This window comes from Coenobita brevimanus, chromosome 58 (assembly GCF_032717465.1).
Source record: "Coenobita brevimanus isolate Jiangsu-jjx chromosome 58, ASM3271746v2, whole genome shotgun sequence".
NCBI lineage: Eukaryota > Metazoa > Arthropoda > Malacostraca > Decapoda > Coenobitidae > Coenobita > Coenobita brevimanus.
In genome coordinates this window covers 20,369,937-20,388,392 of record NC_137011.1, presented here as the reverse complement: position 1 = coordinate 20,388,392, position 18,456 = coordinate 20,369,937, and the positions used below count along the sequence as shown (strand labels likewise).

The 18,456-nt window shown below is 40.8% G+C and overlaps 1 non-coding gene across 1 annotated transcript; it reads right to left on the bottom strand.

The window, feature by feature from the left end:
- Positions 1–3,115: 3,115 nt before the first annotated feature.
- On the bottom strand, positions 3,116–3,234 carry LOC145402739 (5S ribosomal RNA). The gene has a single exon (XR_013897856.1). It is a non-coding gene; the product is annotated as a 5S ribosomal RNA (ribosomal RNA).
- Between the last annotated feature and the right edge of the window lie 15,222 nt (positions 3,235–18,456).

Below are 18,456 nucleotides of genomic sequence, written 5' to 3'. Positions count from 1 at the left end.
GAGGCATTATGATAAGAATTAGCATAAAAGTAGCGCTTATTTACCAAGTGAGATCATTTTATTTCATGTTTTTTTCAATTCAGATTCTATTTTTTCACCTTTTAGATTACTTATAATATATAACCCACTTACATGTTATACAATTAGTTTTATAGATGTACTTGCTTTACGAAAAGAATTAGCATAAGAATAGCGCTTATTTACCAAGTGACAACTTGGTCTTTCATGCTTTTTTCAACTCAGATTCTATTTTTTCACCTTTTTGATTACTTGTAACATATTACCCATTTACATGTTAGACAATTGCTTTTACAGAAGTACATGCTTTATGAAAAGAATTAGCATAGAAGTAGCGCTAATTTACGTAGGTAAATCATGTCATGTCATTATTTTTTCACCTCTGAATTTATTTTCTCCCCCTTTATAGTACTTCTCACATTACATTCTGTCCTTTTCCATGTTAGACATTTGCTTTCACATAGTACACGATTTACAGTAAGCCTTACCCTAATAGAGAGAGAGAGAGAGAGAGAGAGAGAGAGAGAGTGAGGTGGGATGGTGGTACACTGGGAGACAGCTTATCCCATAATTGGTGGCTAAATTTAGAGCCCTTGGGGAATTTCCCACTCCTCTTACACCGTGAACAGAATTACTGACTGTATGTTCTATGACTTTCAACTTAGACTATTTTTCAACTTACATACTAACTTTACAGTAACTATACCTTTCATGCTTTTTTGAACTATGATTCTATTTTTTCACCTTTGTGATTACTTATAACATATAACCCATTTACATGTTAGACAATTGCTTTTACAGATGTACATGCTTTATGAAAAGAATTAGCATAGAAGTAGCGCTAATTTACGTAGGTAAATCATGTCATGTCATTATTTTTTCACCTCTGAATTTATTTTCTCCCCCTTTATAGTACTTCTCACATTACATTCTGGCCTTTTCCATATTAGACATTTGCTTTCACAGTAGTACACGATTTACAGTAAGCCTTATCCTAATATATATATATATATATACAGAAAGAGAGAGAGAGAGAGAGAGAGAGAGAGAGAGTTGCCTCCCCCACACCACTCTCCCTTTCACGAATCTGTCTGCGCTCTCCCGCCCCAACACTTTCACTTTCTGCTGCCCTAACCATCCTCACACCACTACTTCCTGCCACAGAACACATAGAAGGAGCATACCTGCGGAACAGTCGCGATGTGACGTCTGTCCCAGTCCCACGTGGCAATATCTTTTCCTTCCCCAGCCAGGAAAATACGCCACCATGTACAGCTTCCTCGTCCTCGTCCTCATCTGATGGTATGTGTTGCTCCCTAGATGCAGCACGTGGTGCAGGCTGGCCGTCCCCTGCCCTCCTATATGTTATATATTTGACCTTCCTTGGGGAAGGGACCTCCTCATCACTGCTGCTGGTAACCTCCTCAGGCTGCATGTAATCGACATCGAGGGTGTCGTCATCCAGTGGGGAATCACTATCCCCTGTAAAGATATCCAGGGCGACTTGTATCTCCTCGTCTGACAGCCCACGACGCGCCATGTCTGACCTGGGTGACTGCTGACAGGTAAGTGGAGGATCACAGGGTCAGGTGGGGTTAATCTGGGTCTAGGGGATTATCCGCCTGCCGGCGAGTAGGTGAGGCTTGCGTAGGCGGGCGAAACAAAAATTAGGCGCGAATTTTGAAAAATGTGAAAATTATGCAACTTGCAATGTTGCCGCGTTAATTCACGTCGCCGGGACACGAGTGCACATCATGTGCGGATGTTAATTCATGTTGCCGGGACGGCGCGGGTTAATAATAGTATTATTTGTAGTTGTTGTAAAACCCAGACTTCTAGTAGCACAGTAGTGCCAAAATTGAGCGATAATGCAAGCCAAATATACATCTCCGTATGTGTGTGTGTGTGTGTGTGTGTGTGTGTGTGTGTGTGTGTGAGAGAGAGAGAGAGAGAGAGAGAGAGAGAGAGGGATGGAGAGATAGAGGGGGGGGGAAGAGAGAGAGAGAAGAGTGCTAGTGTCTGTCTGTCTGTAAGGTGGGGTGGTGGTGGTGAGGCAAGCAGGCATTCTGCCTCAAGGCCGTTGCTATGGTTACCAGCCTCCCAGCACCAAGCACGACCGATTATGGAAAAATGTTCATGAAAATAGTGTCTGTGGTGGAGTTTGGTCTTCTGGAAGTGTTATCGAAGTGTTATAATTGTGGAGGGTTAGTCTAAGCCTTAGTTGTGTCATCGAACCTCTGTTACTCATACAGACAACAGCAAAAATGCAACAAAAATTGCCTTTCTTCCTCACTGACTCACTCTTCCTACACGAACTTCACGGCTCATCTGATGCAATCAGCATGAAATCGAAGGATTGTTGAGTATTATGACACCTGTTTTTTGTTTGCTTGTTTGGTTAAGTATTAACTTAGATATGAAGGTTTAAAAATAGACGATTTTCACAACTTCTCTCGGAAATGCCCGACTGTGGGAAGGGTTCGTGGAAACATCTGCTGGACAGGATGGGTTAACTACTATAATGTGAGGTTTTCCTTACACCAAATAAAACTGTATGATTTTTGCAACTAGAGAATACAAGACAACTACTTTAGAGATTGATTGTCCTGTATGTTTCAGTACAATCCTCCCTCTCATCTTTGATGCATAACAAAAGCTTCCTCGTTTAATCACTTATTCTCTTTTCTGGAGTAATTAATCAGTGTATTGTACATGCTAAATCAACAGTAACATAGCTTGTCTGTAAGGCTACCTTACTTACAACTCTAATGCGGTCATTGTTTACGTTAGTAATCGCTCTTTGGGGTGACTTTCTTTTGTAGCTCTAAACTGCCGATAGATTTAGTGAAGCCTCATCATGCATCACCTTTCATAAAACTGTTCTTCCTATTCAGCCCTAAGAGGATTACAAAATAATTGCTTATTAAAGTTTCAGGTTGCTTAGTATCATATATCAGGTTCCTGCACTTTCATTCATTCATTCATTGCCAGACGCCACGTATCCCAAACGGGGTGGCCAAGAGCTCAGAGTTAATTGTTTTACAGGGAGGGGCACTAATCCTCCACCAACCCCACTTGACACGTAGGGAGAACGTTATGCCAACAGCATCTGGTGTTCCCAGGTGGTCACCCATCCTAGTACTAACCAGACCCAACGTTTCTTAACTTTGCTGATCGGACGGGAAGCGGTGTACTCAACGTGGTATGGCCGTTGGCAATTAAGGAGATTTCACTGATGACATCAGGATGTAAACGAACTCCGAGGTGTGGGCAACAGAGACAAGTGGTGGGATCGTGATGCTGGTTAATAACACTCTATGAATGTTTTGTGGTTAATATGTTGAAAAAAAGGCAAAATACTAAATGTACATTGTTTCAGTCCAGCTACGTATTTTTTTTTTCATTCTGTAAGTTATCTCCACTTATCTGGTACCTTTGCGACTGCAGCACAAGCCCTGTGGCAAATTTTCATACATCAACCTTCACCACGACATCATTATACTCCTTATCACTAACATGTCTCACATCCTTAACCCTCTCGGGAACCATAATTTTCAATAAATTTTGGCTCCGTGCACAGAACCAAAACCTTGCTTAGGATGGCTCCGCTCGTGCGGAAAGGAAAAAAATTCTATGGCCCAATTTACCCTCAGAAGGTGCTTATATTGTCATAAATCGCATCCCATCATCCTTGCTAATGTTTATGGTATCAGATAAGAAAAAAAACATAAAACAGATGAATAAATGCACAGAAAATAAGCCAGAATAAACCTTATTTAGGGCAAAAACTACTTTCTTATAACTTCCCAACATCACTGTGAATTTTTTTCCCCATAACACGCAGTTGCAAAGGACATGTCTATATGCAGAATTTCATGATATTTCAAAAAGGACCAGTTTCGAGTTTATCCGTCCAGCAGTTTTCGAGTAAATCGAAAAAAAAAAAAAAACGGAAATCGCCTAAAAATGGCTGATTTGTTTATTGTTTTGTGTGTTATTTGTGACACTGTAACAAAAATATATGGAAATTCTATTCAGTTTTGTAGCCCAAAGGTTAAGGAAGTCCAAGATGTTATTCACAGTGTTATAACCCTTACTGTTATGGAGAAAATGAATTTGGGTTGCACGTGGTGACAGCACCTACGTTCCAGCCTGTAGGCTGAGTATGTTTGTCTTATGTAACTTTTCCCCAAATAATTATTTGCACACATAGGTTACCTTGCTTTATAAAAGTATGGATAGGAAATCATCAGATTGATCATGCTTTCTTCAGATTTTTTATGCCACCTATACTTAACGAGTATAATGACTGAGAGAATACCAACGAAATGCACCACATTTTCCCCATGAGAAATATATAGTATGCACACAATTTATACCTTACAATACAATAATATAAAAACTAAACAAATAAGCTGATTACTCAGGTCCTCTAGCAGTGTTCTAGTGTTTCTTGAGAGGAGGTGGAGTTGCAGAGAAGAGGAAAGTTACGATCACAACCTGTGTATGTGTGTGAGTATTTGTGATGTTCTTACCTAATTGTTCTTACCTAATTGTATCTTTACAGGAATGAGTCAAACTCGTACTGTCCCGTGTCTTAAACCATATTTATCGTACATATCCTTAAATTTGTGAATTGTTTTGACACACACTATTTCATTCGTTAATGCATTCCAATGGTCAATTGCTCTGTTTGGGAAGCTGAATTTCCTTATGTCTTTATCACCTCTCTTCTTTTGCAGTTTTTTGCAGTGTCCTCTTGCTGATGCTTACCCATATGTTAAGTAATCATTTATGTCTATTTTTTCCTTCCCTGATATGCATTTATATAGCATTATCATATCACCTCTTTTCCTTCCCTCCTGTAGTGTTGGTAGATTCAGTTTATTTAGTCTTTCTTCGTAGCTTAGATCCCTTAAGCTTGGTATCCATCTTGTAGCGGCCCTTTGAACTTTTTCAATCTTGCCTATGTGTTTTTTGAGATGAGGACTCCAGACTACTGATGCATACTCCAGGGTTGGCCTGATGAATCATGTTATTATCTTCCTTAGCATGTCTTCATTTATGTATGTGAATGCTATTCTCATATTTGCAAGCAGTGTATACATGTTCCGTACCTTCTCACTGATGTGGTCAGCCGGAGATAGTTTGTTATTGATAATCACACCTAGGTCCTTCTCTCTTTCTGATGTGTGTAGGGTTTTATTTCCTAACGTATAATCCCAATCAGGTCTTTTTCCACTTTTACCAAACTTGATTACATGACACTTGTCCACATTGAATTCCATTTGCCATGTATTACTCCATTCATGAAGTTTATTTAATTTTTCTTGTAGCTCTTTACAAGAGTCTGTGTTAGTAATTCTCCTTTGTATTTTTGCATCATCTGCAAACATATTTAGATAGCTTTCATTTCCGGTGTTACTGTCTATATCATTTATATACACTAAAAACATGATTGGTGCCAGCACTGAACCCTGTGGTACTCCACTAGTCACTTCTTTCCCTGATGAGTAGTTTCCTCTTAGTACTGTTCTCATTTCCCTTTTTATGAGAAAATTTTGCATCCAACAAACCAGTTTGCCTCGAATTCCTCCTTGATGGTACAGTTTCCATAAAAGTCTTTGGTGTGGTACTGTGTCAAATGTTTTCTTGAAATCTAAATAGATACTGTCCACCCATCCTTCTCTTTCCTATATTGTGGTTGTTACTCTGTCGTAGTAGCTCAATAGATTAGAAACACATGATTTTCCTTTTCTGAAACCAAACTGTCTTTCTGTTATCATATTGTGTTCTTCTTGATGATTTACCCAAGCTTTTCATATAAGCTTTTCTAATACCTTGCTTACAACACTCGTCAGTGATACTGGTCGGTAGTTGAGTGGATTTTGTCTATTCCCTTTCTTGAATAAGGGGACAATATTTGCTTTCTTCCAAATATCAGGTAGTTTACCTTGACTTAAGGATTTATTGAAAATTAAACATAATGGTTTACTTAACTCCCTTCCACATTCTCGTAGTACCCAACATGAAATTTCATCAGGACCACTTGCTTTTCCTCGGTCTAATTTACTTAACTCCTCCTGCATTACTTTTTCTGATATTTGTATATCTGGTAGTATGTGTGGGCATGCATGTTCCACATAATCCCTCTCAAAAAATTTTTTCTTCTGTAAAAACTGATTGGAAATTCTTATTTAGTGCTTCACAAATATCTTTCTCTTGTGTATAGGTGATTCCCTCGTCCGTAATGGACTGTATTTTATGTTTTACTTTGATTTTGCTTCTGATGTCGCTGTAAAATATCTTCGGTTGATCACTACTTTTATTTATGAAATCCTCCTCAAACTGTTTTTGGGCTTCCCTCCTTATTCTTGTATAATCGTTTCTTGCTGTTTGTAATAATTATATGTCCTTTCACTATTGTGTCTTCTGTATCTATTCCACAACAAATCTCTTCTTTCTTTTGATTTTTTACATTCTGTATTGAACCATTCCTGTATTTTCTTATCTCCTTCTTTGAGCTGTGGGATGTATTTCTGGACTCCTATTTCATAAAATTCACAGAATTTTTTATATACAGCATTTAAATCTTGTCTTCTAAGCTCATTTTCCCAATCAACTTCTAAGAAATAATTCTTTAGGTCATGATAATTTCCCTTTTTATAGTTTAGACTCTTTTTGTAACTTTCATTGCTATTAACTATGTCATAAGCTATCCTGAAGTTGCAATTTAGTAATGCATGATCGCTTTTGCCGAATGGTGAGTGACATATTAAATTGTCAGTATCATTTTCTTGCCTAGTAAATATGAGATCTAGCATTGAAAGTACATCGAGTCCTCTTTTTGTGGTGGTTTCCCTCACATGTTGCGTTAGGAAAAACTATTGCACGAGATCCAGGAGATTTTGGTCCCAACAGCTTTCTTGGCTGATTATATCTAGAGTATTCTAATTTATATTTGTATTAAAATCTCCAGTTAGTATAATTCTTTCCGATTTCTCTTCCATTTTATGTAATAATGCTCTTAAACTCTGAATTGTACTCTCTGTCAAGTCCTCATATTCGTCTCTTTCCCATGTGTTTGATCTGGGTGGCATGTACATATTGGCTACAATTACTTTCCCTTCAGATGTGTTGATCTCTACTGCAATCAATTCTACTTGTGATGGTATATCTAGTTTTATTTCATTGACTTTTAGATTTTTCTTAGTTAATATTATAATTCCTCCTCCTTTTTTTAAATTTGTCTCTTCTCCATATATTACATTCCTCTAAGTTTAGTATGTCATTTGATATCCTTGGTGTTAATATTGTTTCAGTTAGGCATATTATATGTGGTTCATTTTCTTTGACAATCAATCAATCTCTAATAATTTAGATACCATTCCATCCACATTTGATTACATCAACTTAATCATCTTGTTTATATATATACTTGTGATGACATGGTTCTACTACCATCCTCGTTTTTATTCCCTCCTGGTTATGTACCACTTTCGTATCTGCAATCCTATTACTTTGTAAAAAAAAAATATGTTCTCCTCCTCTGATCTTCCCTCATTTTTTGTTTTTGCTTCCTCCCTCTTCTCTTTCAGTAATTCCAGTTCCTCTTGTGTTAGGCATCTTTTTATCCATACATTTTTGAACTCTCTTTTTCCATAAGATTGTTTGCATTTTTTAGCATCTCCTCCACAGTGTTTACAGTCTGGAAAGTCACCTTTAGAGGTCTTGAATTGCTTTTCTCGTATTTCCCTAACCTTTTGTGTTCCTCTATGTCTTTACTACAGATTTCCTCTGTTACTTCTTTCAGTAAGCTCATTACATTTGCCATCTCCTTTTTGTCTCTTGTGATCTTGTTTTTTACTTCTTCCTCTTCTATACCAGTGATAACTATAGATTTGTTGATATCTACTGAATCTCTGACTTACTTTGGGTTGTTTTGGATTATTCTTTTCACTTCCTGTTTAATGCTTTTTTCTTCCACCCTTGTTTCTAAGTCTTTCTTTACTTTCACCATTTCAGCATACGTGGTTTCCACATCATTTTTGTAGCTTTGCACAGCTTGATTCACCTGTGTTATCTTCTCCTCAATATCACTGCTCTGGTCTATCAGACTGCTTACTTGCCTAATTGTCTCCATATCATTTTTGAACTCCTCCATAATACTCTCGTGATTGACTACTGTACTTGCCATTTCACTCATTTTCCTCCTAAGTGTACTCAGTTCCACTGTTAATTCACTGATGGTTGTGTCTTTCTTGTTGACCTCCCTTCCTAGTTTTTCTATTTCTTCCTTTTGCAAGTGCATCTGCTTCTTTATTTCATCAATTTCATTTTTGAAAGCCATCTCTAGTTTGTGTACATGTTCAACCAGTCTATTGTGAGTCTCCATTTCAACCAGTTCTTAGTAGAAATCATCATCTTGCTTTCTACCTTTATCCCTTTTCTTTTCCAAATTTGCTTTACTAAAGTATGTGTCCATTTTGCAATACTAAAAGTACAGAGTACTTACATTGCCTGGGGCCTTTGTGGTCTAAAGAAACATCAGCTGACTGTGTGTGTGTGTGTGTGTGTGTGTGTGTGTGTGTGTGTGTGTGTGTGTTTGCGATATGAGTTACTGTTGTTTGCTTTCATCAGTATGATACTGATGAATGTACAGTCCTGTGCAGAGCGGCACATCGCAAACAGGATATATATAGCTGGTGTCTCTCCTAGTCTTGTTCTCATAGCACAACACACACTGCAGCCTTTTCCTCTTGGTGATTCTCTCCAGGGCGTGGTGCAGTGTTGTCTCCAAGCATGCCCTATCATCGATATGCTGATGGCGCTTGAACGGCGGTGGTCCTCCATCTCCTCACCTCCGTACTCCTGCTGGAGGTGCAGTGGCAGGAGTTACCCAAGTATCTCCTGACAGGCCAGCTATTGCAGGAGGCGGAGTGGTCGTGGCAGTAACTGGCCGAGTTACTCCTGACAGACCAGCTTCTGCAGGAGGTGGAGTGATGGCTGCAGGAAGTGAACCTCTGTTGAACACCAATAGTGTCTTACGGTTGGCAGTTCACAAATCCCCAGAAGAAAGTATATTCCAAGGAACTGGGCCATTTCCTCTTTACTGCAGAGGTACCAAGCATCTAGTGCAGTCCCCAGGAACCTGGCATGATTGTTGGTTTCAACAGGAAGTGGAGCGATGGTTGCAGGAAGTGAACCTCTGTTGAACACCAATAGTGTCTTACGGTTGGCAGTTCACAAATCCCCAGAAGAAAGTATATTCCAAGGAACTGGGCCATTTCCTCTTTACTGCAGAGGTACCAAGCATCTAGTGCAGTCCTCAGGAACCTGGCATGATTGTTGGTTTCAACCGTCAGGTTGAGCAACAACTCCCTGGTAAAAAAAAAGTTGAAAGTATTGGAATGTTGTTGGTGCTGCCACTCTCAAACCTGGGGTTTCAGTGAAAGGGCCAGCATTGGGTGTGAATGACCCAGAACTCCAAGCTTCCTCCTGACGGTCTTCACCTGGGGAAATGCTTGGTTGTGTATGCGTGTTGTGCACACTACCCCAAGATAGAAGACTACCTCTCAGCCATTCACTACTACCTCACCTAGGCCCATGCCACCTTTGTCTTTGGTGGGGAGGGAGATGGTGATGATGATTGTGTTGATAATAGCTGGGTCGATGATGGTTCAGGTGATCGTGGTGATGGAAATGGTTGTGGTGATGGTTGTGGTGGTGATGGTTGTGGTAATGGTTGTGGAGGAGATGGTTGTGGTGCTGCTGCTGCTGCTGCTGATGATGATGATGATGATTGCTTATAATCAGGGGGAATGAAGTCTGAAGGGGACAATGACTTTGCTGATTTTGCAGAGGAATATGATACAGAAATATCCTGGACGGGTGGTGAGATGCAGGCAGGTTGGAGAGTTGTGAGAGTGTAGGATGACTGTGGGGGTAATGAGGTCAGTGTTTGCAGTGGGGGGATGGAAGAGAGATGGTGATAACATGGCTCAGTCTCCAAGGTCCTGGTGGTTCCAGTGGTGGCAGGCATGACACCAGTGGTGGTAGGACTGGTGGTAGTGATGGCATTAGTGTCAATGGTCATATTAGTGATGGCAGTGGTGTCAGTGGTCACAGGAAAGATGGCAGTGATAACAGTTGTCATAGGAGTGATGGCAGTGGTGACAGTAGTTACAGTAGACCAGTGGTGGTAGTTTTTTTTTGTGTGTGTGTGTCCAACTCTGGGCATAGGCTTCACAGCCTGCTAATCAAGGCCCAGCAGTCCTCCTACATACCATATACCTCTACATGTCACCACTTCGGCGCTAACACCCACTATCCATATTGAAATTATGCTAGGGCTGTCTCATACAGGACTGGTGTATTGGTATTAGCGGGGGTATTTTTAAGACATGTTGGTGGGTCTTCAGGTAGATCAGTAAAGCCTGATTTAATGAAATTCAAATCCTTAACCCGCCCCGTCCCGTCGACGTATGGGTACATTGCAACATTTTGCATTTGCCAGTCCCGGCGACGTACTGGTACGTCATGCAACTGCAAGGTCCCTAATTTGCACAATTTTCAATTTTTGCGTGTGATTTTTCGTACGTATACACGGGACACCTTCCTCTATTCCTCTACAAGATGCCAAGCAGGGACAATGCCTTACACTGCATATCCTCCCCCCTCCCCCCCACGCCATTGTCTCGGCAATTCACCTGTTACCAGTGACCTGGCCAGTAAAGACCTTCACTGATTCCCCAATCGATGACAATGTGGAGGACAAAGTTTACATAGCATTAGAGGAAGAAACAGTCAGAAATAATGATCAGGTAATGTGGCAAAAGAAGGTCAGGTATGGTGATGAGTTAGTGAGTGAAACAATGCTTATAATGGCTATATTACTGTTTGAAAACCAATATACTCTCGTACTACATATAAATTCATACCAAGTAAATAAATAAATACCGTTTATGAGTGGTGTGAAATAGTTACCCTCCCATAGAACTCGTTTTCTTTGGTGCCAGCCTGTTAGAAAACCCAGTCAGGTAAGGAGGTACTGGTACCTGGATCGAGTATATCAAACCTCAGGTGAGCAATTTCTCTATGAATTTTCGATGTTTTTCACCAAAAGCGGAGGTTTTAGCCAAAAAAAAAATTTCGAAAATACCTCGGGACTGGGGGGTGTCAGAGGTGCGAAATAACTTGGGACGTGACGAGTTAACCCGCCGTGTCCCGGAGACGTGAATTCACGTCCTCACATGATGTGCACTCATATCCCAGAGAAGTAAATTAACGCAGCAACATTGCAAGGACATTGCAAGGTCCCTAATTTGCACAATTTTCAATTTTCGTGAGTGATTTTTGGCACGTATACACGGGACACCTTCCTCTACAAGATGCCAGGCAGGGACAATGCCTTACCCAGCATGACCTCCCCCCCCCTGCATGACCTTTTCTCAGCAATTCACCTGTTATCAGTGACCTGGCCAGTAAAGCCATGTCATGCCACAGTACGAAATTCAGGGCCAGAGTGATTCCCCAATCGATGACAATGTGGAGGACAAACATTACAGTCAGAAATGATGATCAGGTAATGTGGCAAAAAAAGGTCAGGAATGGTGATCATTTAGTGAGTGAAACAATGCTTATAATGCCTATATTATCGTTTGAAAGCCAATATACTCTCGTACTACATATAAATTCATACCAAATAAATAGCGTTTATGAGTGGTGCAGAATAGTTATCCTCCCACTGAACTCGTTTTCTTTGCAGCCAGCCTAATAGAAAACCCTGTAAGGTAAGGATGTACTCCTACCTGGATCGAGTATTTTAAACCCCAGGTGAGCGATTCCTCTATGAATTTTCAATGTTTCTCACCAAAAGTGGATGTTTGAGCCCCCCCCAAAAAAAGGTCCAAAAAAGTCGGTACTGGGGCGTACCACTGCCCAGAAAACGTCAGGATGGGGCAGGTTAAACTGTTCCCTGCCCCAGCCGGGATTTGAACGTGGGTCCATTAGGACTGCAGGCCACCTCTCTACCGATTGAGTGGTGGTAGTGATGGTGCTACTACTGTCTGTGCAAATCACCGTGGCTCTGACTGCGTTTGTGCTTATCTCCCTTTGGGGTCAGATTTAGCGCTCACTTTCCTCCTCACACTCTCCTCCTCACCAGAATCACTTTCTTATTCATTTACACTGCTTTCTTCACTCTCACATCCACTAAACAAGCATTTCATGTATTCTTTCTCTGATAAGCCCTTGCGAGACATTGTTGGCTTAGTTTAAAATAGGAGGGGAACAGTAAAAATCGGTTATGATTTTTCAAATTGGGCTTTCTCTGGTAATATATAAAATACACTTATAAACCTTCTTCACAATCACACTACATTATATATAACACACTATCACTATAATACATGTATGGTATGGAATGTGCGGTAACAGAGAACATGGATTTAAATGGCCGGCCGCGTGCTCAGACACCCTATGATGCTGACTGCTGGGAGAACACTGAGCTAAAAAAAGGCTGCTTGCCCCTCCGATAAGCTCCCGGGTGTTGCCATATATTTCTCCTAGACCTCGCTACCCTGACCTTCGACTCGCCAAAATTTGACACTAATTCATCCACAAGAAAAGTTTCTATGATCATTTATAAGGAGTTTGCATCATGTTGCGTCATTGGTTACTCATCAGATTGCAAGGATTATGACCCACAATGAGTCATCGTACATGAAAGGGTTAATGTTATCAATGCTTTGCCCTGGTTATATAACTTTATCTAGTAAGTTTGAAGAATGTCTCTTGGGACCATAACATCATGATTCAGTGAAGCAGCATAATCTGTAATTCTACCATATGTTGTCTGTTTATTAACCCTTTAACCGCGGGCATTGTTTTGACCCGACTGGCCCCCCCCTCCCCTGCGGGGGTTCCAGCCAAAATGTAAACAAACTTTAAACCTTATAACTCTGCACAGAATAATGCTAGAGCGAAAAATAAGGTGCCATTAGAAAGTACTAACCTTCAGCTTTGCAATGATGTAGGTTTCATTACTTCGTGGACTTTCACTGGGCAGGCAGTGCATTAGAAGTGAGCGATCTAAAATCACTATTTTTTCGCCCCACATACCATTACCATATGCCAACCACACTCTAATAATAATACTATAAACATATATGAACACTGCACATACGATAAACACCCACTCTGTGTTCACGGAGGCAGGTAAAAGACACTGTAATTGCCCGCACTTCACTGCCACGTCAGCAACATCAACACTCACAAGGCTGGACAGAGACTGATGGATGTTTGGGCACGGATGGGGGGGGGGCCTGGAGGGTGGGTGGAGGGAGGTGGGGGTTGGCTGGAGTGAAAGAACTTAATAGCTACTCTCCCTTGGTGCACAGAAAAAATGCACGGTATTCAAAATATTCACAAACATTCCAGAATGACACCCGCAGTTTGGTCCAGTTTTTTCAATGTCATTCTGGAATGACACCCGCGGCTAAGGGGTTAATAACCTGCTCCAAAGTAAGGCTTGTAATGCTACCAAACAGCATTTGGATTTCAATTCTGATGAATTTCACAGAACAATAGGGCCTTCATGCTTGAGTCAAGTGCAATTGCTAATTCATTACTGTTTTTCACTAACTTAACCTGACTCAACCTAACCTATCATTAATTTAACCCAACCTAATCTGACCTAAACCAAACCTAACATTGCAATCTTAACCCCACCTCATCTCACCTACTTAGCCTAATCTTAGCATCACCTGACCAATATAACCAGATCTAACCTAAACCTATACATATCTGAAACTAACCTAGTCATGAAAATCTTACACTAATTAGTCTGATCTAGTTCATCCTGAGAAACGGCAATATAAAAACAGGATTTTTTGCATACAATGAAAACATAGTCATTCCCAAAGCCGGGTAGTGCATTTAATTCCTTTCCATTCCTTTAAGGATATGAGTCAAACATTAGTACCATATGTTATTTATTTTGTTTTCGCTTTGTTATGTATCTTGCTGTAGCCTGACAGCCTACTCTGCAATTAAACTGAGAAGAGTCCAGTTTCTGTCCAACGAATCACCCATTATTCACACGCATGACAAAAAGAAGCTGTCAATATTTCACCTACACCTATCCGAATGATGATGGCATTTGTTTACTAACTTGAACGTTCCCATATGGAAAAGTTGTGCAACATCACTGACTTAAAGGAGTGCTGGTACAATAATATCAGAACAATGCTCTTATAACTGATTTAGAAAACAAATATGATGAATAAAAAATAACACAGTTAAACATAGGTAAGGATGGATAGTCACATTTTAAGGAAGGGGATTGTTCCACACACAAAAAAAAAATAATGGAGAATTGTGACTGACTACAACAGTTTCTTTGCTAGAGAAAACAACAAAGTTCTCCTTGCACCCAGTAAGTTTCGTATAAAATTGTTACGTCCCCGTCCCACACTGCCACAGGCTCCAACAACAGTAATTATGTATAGGAAGGACGTTGTCCTGTGAGTCGTTCTTCCTATGGTCAGCCTTTCGGTGTGCAAGAACATCAGCTCAGGTGTCATAAAGTATGCTGCCTTTGTTTTCCAAATAATTACACTTAATGCATGCCAACTACACTTCACTGTTTTCAGAAGTACCAGAGCTACACAAATCTTTATTTACTACACTGACACTGAACTAGATGCAGACTGAACTGAAACAAAACTGACTCCCCAAGGTTCTTCCACCTCCATAGATAGTCTTGCATTACAATCGCAGGTTCTAGTTTACTCTAGCACCTACAGTTACCAATCAGAGACAGCCAAAACATTCCAGAGTTATCTTACACTGCAAAACAATCCAAATTGTTTAGCAAACAAACAGAGATTAAAGTACATAATTTAATAAATGGTCACATAAATAAAACATTATAAAGAAAAAGAGCACAATATTTATGTACAACTTACAAAATAACTTGCTCACAATCTGGTAAATCTGACATATAACTGAAAAAATAAGAGAAATACTGCGAACTTTCCAGTACTTAATTATTTAGCAACTCCTGCTTCTGAACACTACCCCCACCCTAGTCCTTAAAAAACTACACACTACTTACAGACTATCTATCTATTGCCAGATGCCTTTATCTTGGAAGGAGTGGCCACAAACAAATCGCCTCCATGTCGCCCTGTCTCCCGCCGTTTCACTACCCTGCTCCCAGCTCAACCCTCCCTCCCTCATATACCTAACCATCCCTCTATCTCATCCTTGGCCTCCCTCTCCCTCTCCCCCCTTCCACCTCACTCATAAACACTCTACGTCAGTCTCTCACTCTCCATCCTCTCCACATGGAAAAAACACCTCAGTGTGTTTCGCCTAACGCTTCCTGTCACATCCACATCCACACCACAACACTCCTTCACCTCCTTATTAATTTTGTCAGTCTGTCTCTCCATGTGACTCCACAGGCTCCTCTCAAATAACTCATTTCCACTGCTCTCACTCTAGACTTGTGTCCCTCCAACAAAGTCCAATCTTCATTTCCATACGTTAGAGTTGGTATCACGATACTGTCATGTAGTAACTTTTTCCCTTCCATGCTCACTTCCGTGTTTCTTATCACTGCTTTCAACGAACCAGTAACCATTCTTTCTTGTTGTACCTTTTCAAGCACTTCATACTCTAAACTTCCATCCTTACTCATCACACTACCCAAGTACTTAAACTCACTCACATTTTCTGTTTCCTTCTCATCCAACCTCACTGTAAATTCACTGACGTCACGTCTCTCGAAGACCATATATTTACTTTTCCCTACATTCACCTTTAGATTGCGTTTCTTACGCACTCTCCCAACCTCATTCACCAAGCATTGCAGCTCCCCTTCGTCTTCACTTAATAACACAGTATCGTCTGCAAACAACAGTACAGGGATTTTCCAAACACTGCCCTCTCTCACTAGGGCTGCTCCAGCATCCACTACCCTACCTTGTATATCTTTGATAACCCTATCCATATACAGGTTTAACAACCATGGAGACATGACACATCCTTGTTTCAATCCAACCTTCCAATAGAAAAATTCACTCAGTTCACTACCCACACGTACTGTAGCCTTAGCACCCTAATACATACTCTTCACAGCCTTCAACAACTTCCTATCTACTTCATATATTCTTAATATTTTCCACAATCCTGTCATATGCTTTCTCCAAGTCCATGAAGGCCACATACAGCTTCTTTCCCTTTTCTAGAAATTTTTTCACTAAAGATCTAAGAATGAATATGTAATCTACACAACCTCTTCCCTTCCTAAAACCTCCCTGTTCATCTCACACTAATTCCTTTGTTATTTACCTAACTCTGTCAATAAGTATCCTACCATAATTTTTCCTATTACACTAAGAGGACGAATACCCCTGTGAATACCACACACTTCTTTTTCCCCTTTTCCTTTATACAGGGGAATAATTATACATCACTTACAATCCTCCGTGTCTACCTTCCTCCCAGGCCAATCTGTGCATCGTCTACATCCATTCTATTACTATCTCTCCCCAGTGCTTCAGCACTTCACCACACACTCCATCAATTCCTGGGACTTTCCCCATTTTGACTTTCTTCATTGCTTCCACAACTCTGTCCTACTGATTTCTTCCTCTCATCTCACATTCCTCCTTCCCCCAGCCATTCCCCAGCCACTTATATTTGCATTACTTTCATTCTCTATGTTCAACAATTCCTTAAATTGTTCTCTCCATCTGCTCACTTTTTCTCCCTGCTCGACTATTAATCAGCTATTATTATCCTTCACTCCCCAACTACCTTCTTTGGCACCCTAACTCTCTTTACCTCTTACCAGAACATTTTCTTACATTCCCTCCACTTTACATTCAAATTCCTTCCAAATTCCTCATCCACTCTCTTCTTACTCTCTCTTACTAATCCTTTCACCTCTGTGGTCCTCTCTACATATAACTCTGTCTTCTGTCTCTCAGGTTCTTCCACGTCCCTGTTTCTGATCCACTTAATATATGCTTTCTTCTTTTAGACCACAGCATGTCTCACATCTTCATTCCACCATGCTGTCCCCTGCATCCCCTTTTGTCTTCTCTTCACCCCACACACCACCTCACATGCTGAACATATTTCTTCTGTGAATAAATTGCACACACCTTCCAAGTCCCCCATTTGCTCCAATCCATATCTACCCATTCGCTCCTTCACTTCCCTCTTATATTCTGCCTCATTTCCATCCGCTTGTAACCTTTCCACCATCCTTGTATGAACTATTTCCTCGTGTCTTGCCCTTCTATTTCTCCATTTTGTTTGGACTTTCGACCACCACCAAGGTGTGGTCAGAAAGTCCACTCCCCCAACCTCTATATACTCTTGCATCCATTGCACACATTCCCATCCTTTCATCCCCACACATATAATCAGTCATTGCCTTCCGTTCATTCAGTTCACAACCCACGCTTCTCATCACTCGCCACAAATACTTATTGGTCATTTTGTGTCTGAAGAGGTTATTTGCTATCAGTAACCCCCTCCTTGCACAAATGTCCACTAAAGCACTGCCATTCTCATCCATCTATGCAAGCACACCCCACTCACCAACTACTTTATCCCCCTTCACATTCCCTACTTTTCCATTCATATCCTCAATCAAAAACTCTTTTGTTCCTTTCAAACTTTTCAATGCACGCTTCCACATTTGTCCAGAACTTATAGACATAACCTTTAATCCAAACTAACCATTTAATTATACACAAAATAATCTTTCAACTTATGATGTCTTCTCCTATGCTGCTTGTAACTACGTCCCTGCTCCTCCACTCAGTCCACTCCCCCTGGAATGACGGTCCTATACTTGATTCACTTCCTCCTTCAGGAAACTGTTAGCATCCTCTTATACTTCCAGTCCTTGGTCCTCCTCAACATCCTCGGCTGCAGGAGAGTACGATTCCTTGGAGAAGATACAGCTGTACTGTCCTAGCCCATGGTACTGCCAGAGACAATTCACGTGTACCACCTTTGGCCGAGTCTTCTTGCTTCTTTGAATCCGATATGTTACGTCTAATAGGCGGTCCAGCACAGTGTAAGGCCCATTCCACGGGCTCAGCAGCTTCGGTGACTGTCCCTTCTTATGCTGAGGATTGTATAACCAAACTTTGTCACCATCCTTGAAACTCAGCTTATTTGCCTTGGCATCATACTTGCACTTCATTGCACTTCATCACTTTGTCTGAAAAGTTTAGAGCTTATCGCCCTTGGTGATGTACCTCAGCCAGCCTTTCCTATAGATGCTTTGCATAGCTGGAGGGGTCTGTTGTCAGCTCTTCACCAAGTGGTCTTCCCATTAACAGGTCAACGGGTAAATGTAACTCATGGCCCAGCATTAGTTTTACATGGGTGTAGCCAGCAGGCTTGCGG